At 38.5% G+C, this 4,470-nt stretch overlaps 1 pseudogene; it reads right to left on the bottom strand.

Annotated features, from left to right (window-relative positions):
* Positions 1 to 1,788: 1,788 nt before the first annotated feature.
* Positions 1,789 to 3,232, bottom strand: LOC101576921 (annotated as a pseudogene).
* Between the last annotated feature and the right edge of the window lie 1,238 nt (positions 3,233 to 4,470).

Below are 4,470 nucleotides of genomic sequence, written 5' to 3'. Positions count from 1 at the left end.
TTTCAATTTCTTATGCTAGGGAAATAATACCATGTTTATGCATGTGATTCTGATTTATTTCGCTTATGAATATGGCTTGTAGTTGCATCCATTAACTTACAAAAGCCTCAAGTTTATCCTTCTTGATAGCTAAGTAATACTCAATATCACATCCTTTATATCCAATCTTAAGGAATGTCCTACAAAACTGATATGTCTTAATAGTTTGAGTTTGAGGAACACTGTATTATTTAGTGGAGAAGTGGTTAGTATGTTAATAGTATTTTATTAGCTACAGTCAGCTATTGGTTTGTAAAGACAAGTCAACCATTTAGTTTCTCTGAAGGCAAAACTTACAAAATGATAGAAAGAATTAGGCCAGTTAAATAACAAATAATTTATTTGACCAAAATATTCATATTTTCAAATGAGAAGTCCCTAATTTATCCCAAAGACAGTAATAGACTCTGAAATAGTTAATTAACATTAGAGTTGTTTTCAAAATTTAGCTATGATAAATTTTGCTTCTATAAACATGGTACATATATTTTGCTGTGTTATGATGCTTTCATTTCTTCTGGGAAAATACCCAGATGGGGAATAGTTGGATCAAATGGGACTCTAATCATAGCTTTTATGGGGAAGCTCCACACTGATTTCCACATGCATTGTACCAGCCTATGCTCTCACTAACAAGGGCTGGCCAGGTAGTTCAGCAGATTAAAGCATCTGCTTAGGTAGATGCATGAGTCAGGGGTTTGATTCCTGATCTGCAGTGCTGGCCCCACCCCTGGGTTGCACTGAGGCAGTGAATGAGGCTGGACATGGTGGCACGCACCTATAATCTCAGTGCTTGGGAGGGTGAAAAAAAAGGAGGATCACTATTAGTCCAATATGTGTAGTGAGAACCTATACTAAATACATTATAAATAGATAAATAGATAAATAAATAAATAATATACTCCCACCAACAATGGAGAAGTTTCCTTTTTTCCCACAGCCACACTAGAATTTGTTGTTGGTTAATTTCTTGATGGTAGTCATTCTTTCCAGAATGAAATTGAATGCCAGTGTTGTTTTAACTTGCATTTTTCTAATGACCAATGCTTCTGAACAATTTTTCATATATTTATTTTCCATTTGTATTTTTTCATCTTAGAAGTATTTATTCATCTAAGATGCCCATTTTTTTTTATCAACTCACATTTTTAAAGGATGGGTAGCCTTGATTTATTATTTGTGAAAATACTAATTTTTTTATCAGGAGGATATAGAAATGTGCCATTTTATTACAAAGAGTTTCACAAAAAATGAAAGTATCAAAAAAAGGTAACTAGACTACCAACCTCCACCTGCAGAACTGGGGAAGACAGGGCAGTGTGAACTGCTTAGCTCATTTGGGGCCAGTGTGAAGGTATGAGAAAAGAACCAATCTAAAAATGGCAGATGTTACTGTAGAAGCCCATAGAACAGGTGACCCTGAATGCAGCCACCCTTCCAGAACACTTAACACTAAACACGCCCTCAGCACATCAGGATTTCATCTTATGACTGCTTCACTTCCATCTAGATCTGTACCCTTTATGACTTAAAAACAAGACTTGGGGAGGGGTGGGGAGCATTCTTGCTGCTAGAAAAGTTCCCCCAGCATAACTGCCCTGCACTCAAGGGCCCTAACTCCTCTGTAGTCCCTGGAGACACTTATATTTAATATAAATAAATATAGAGAAATAGAAAATATAAAATCTGACAGGTTAGAGGGGAAAAAAGAAGGGAACACAGCAAGAAGCCTGAGCTGGAAAAGGCTGCTTAGGCCAACTCGACCTCCTCTTTGACTTGTTTGGCTTCTGGCTCCTCCTCCTTGTCTTCTCTTCTGTCACCTCTTTCTTCTCTTCTGGTTCTTTCTCTTTCTTGTCTTCTGTCTTGACTCTTTTGGCTTTCTTGAAGTCGGAAGAGTTCTTGCAGCCACCTTTACCCTTCTCATCTGAGTCAGAGAACTCTTCCTCACAGACAGTGCATTTGTCAGAGGAACAGATTGAGATATGCTTGTCAGGGTCTTCTTCATCCTCATCACCACTCTCCTCCAGAGTGACATCCTCAGAAATTGCCTGCGTTTGGACCCCAGGTGCATGAGGCAGCATTCTCAGGTTCTCAAAGAGCCGCTGTTTGATCTTCTCTAGGTACTCATTAGTGTTCTGGTTAGTTATATTGGAAGGACTGATGAGAAGCTTGAAATCTGGCCCAAAGTATTCAGAGTAGTCATTGTATGGGAGTTCATTAGGGATATCTCTGTCTAGGGCCACAGTGTTTCGAATGTCCAGCACCAGGTAACATTACAAATGGTATAACCACTTCCTCCCAGCATCATCACAGGCATGTTGAAGCTTTTGACAAATTCCACACACTTGGCCTCTCCTTTGATGGTTAGAGTGAAGCAACCCAGCTGATCCCCAGAGAAGGAGCATGAGCCACACTGCAAGACCACCGCGCTAGGCTGGAACATCTCCATTACTTTGGACATGACTAGCTTGAAAATGGCCTCATAGGACTCGTCACTAATCCCATCTCAGAGTGGGTAGTTAACAGCATAATACTTGCCTTTGTCAGCCCCAGTATCTCATTGGGCCCCAATGCCTGGGAAGTACTCTCCATATTTATGAAAGGACACAGTCATGACCCGGTCTGTGGTATAGAAAGCCTCTTCCACGCCATCACCATGGTGGATATCAATGTCAATATACAGCACTCTCTGGTGATACTTTAGCAGTTCCAGGATGGCCAAGACAATATCATTGACATAACAGAAGCCAGATGCCTCAGACTTCTTTACATGGTGCAGGCCCTCAGCCCAATTCACAGCGATGTCTGTCTGCTGCTTATTAAGTTTCACAGCACTTGCTACAGAGCCACCAGTGGACAACTGACAGAACTCAAACAGGCCATCAAATGCTGGACAGTCCTCACCAATGTTGAATCTCTGCACCTGCTTGCTGTACTCGGACATGTTATCTGGATGGATGGAGTATAAGAACTCAATGTAGTCATCGCTGTGATACTCAGTCATCTCCTCAGCACTGGTCTTGTGAGGGCGATTGATTTCCATCTTTCAGTAGACGCCATAGTTGAGCAGTAGATTGTGAGTCATGCAGATTCGGTGAGGCTTCATTGGATGGCCTTGTCCATAATAGTAATTTCCAGCATTCCTGTTGTAGTAGTAACAAACTTTCCTCTTGGTGCCCTGAATCTGTGCCATCTTGCTGCCTCCAGTTCCTCCCTTCAGTTGGTCCTAAAAATACTAATTTTTAACTGTATAGATTTTTTCTCTTTTTTAGTATTTTATAATTTTTGACCAAGTTTTCATGCTTGAAACTGGTAATCTGAATAACTTGGAAGACAACAATATATAATGTAATAACCATTTTTAAATTCCTATCATTTGCTTAGTGAAATCCTATGTCATTTCTAACTTTTTAACTACTTTTTATTCTTTTAAAACATTCTACAGAATATATGTGGGCCTTGTGCACGTTTAGACCAATCTTTTCTTATTTCTAAATGAGAAGTTCCTAATTTATCCCTATGACAATAATAAATTCTCAAATAGTTAAAGACCATGGTAACAACAAAAGACAATTATAACGTGGCTTACACTGATACGGGAAATAGGGCAAACCTGTCATTCTAACAGTCAACCTTTGGAATATGTACCCTAAGCTCATGGTCAATAAATAAGTGTTATGGAATATGAAAACAAACACAATTTATACTGGAAATATTTTTTCTCAATTTCCCACTCTTACGAATTCATACATTGTTAATCAAGAACACTTATTCAGTGCCCACTGGTTTCTGATCACTTACGTTGAGTTCTATGTAAACATTTTCTGAAAGAGAGAACATTGCAGCTTTACATTAAAAAATCTAAATTCTGTTTGCATCCATATAGAATCCATTGTTTTTATAATGCACATAGTGTATATAATGTCAGTTTAATACCCCATACATTTTTTTTAACAAACTTTTTCAGATTCAGCAATATTTGGTCAAAATCATTCTAATTGTTTTGGTAATTGTGTTGTTATAATATTGTAGATGAGATTAACAGTTAAATCAGTAGAATTTGCATAAAAATGTTGTCCACTGCAATGTGAGCAAAGATCGTCCAGTTAGTTGACACCCTTAGTAAATATGCTGACCCCCACCAAGCAAGAAGGGATTCTTCAGAAGACTGCTATGGGACTACTCTGCAACTTTTGTTGAATTTCCAGCCTGCCAGCCTCCCCCACAGATTTTGAATTTTCTGAATCTTAAAATCCTAATGGAAGCCAATTACTGAAATGAAATCTCTCCTCTCTCTCTCTGTATTTATACATCTCCTATTGGTTGTGCTTCTCTGTCAATCCTGATATGTACAGAATTTGGTACCAAGAAATGAGGTGCTGCTGTCACAAGTATCTAAAAGTGTAAAACTGGTTTTGGAACTAGGTAAGT

This window comes from Octodon degus, unplaced genomic scaffold (assembly GCF_000260255.1).
Source record: "Octodon degus isolate 3935 unplaced genomic scaffold, OctDeg1.0 scaffold00088, whole genome shotgun sequence".
NCBI classification, from domain to species: Eukaryota; Metazoa; Chordata; class Mammalia; order Rodentia; family Octodontidae; genus Octodon; species Octodon degus.
Note: the sequence above shows the minus strand (reverse complement) of the source record. Positions and strands in the feature narration are given on the sequence as shown.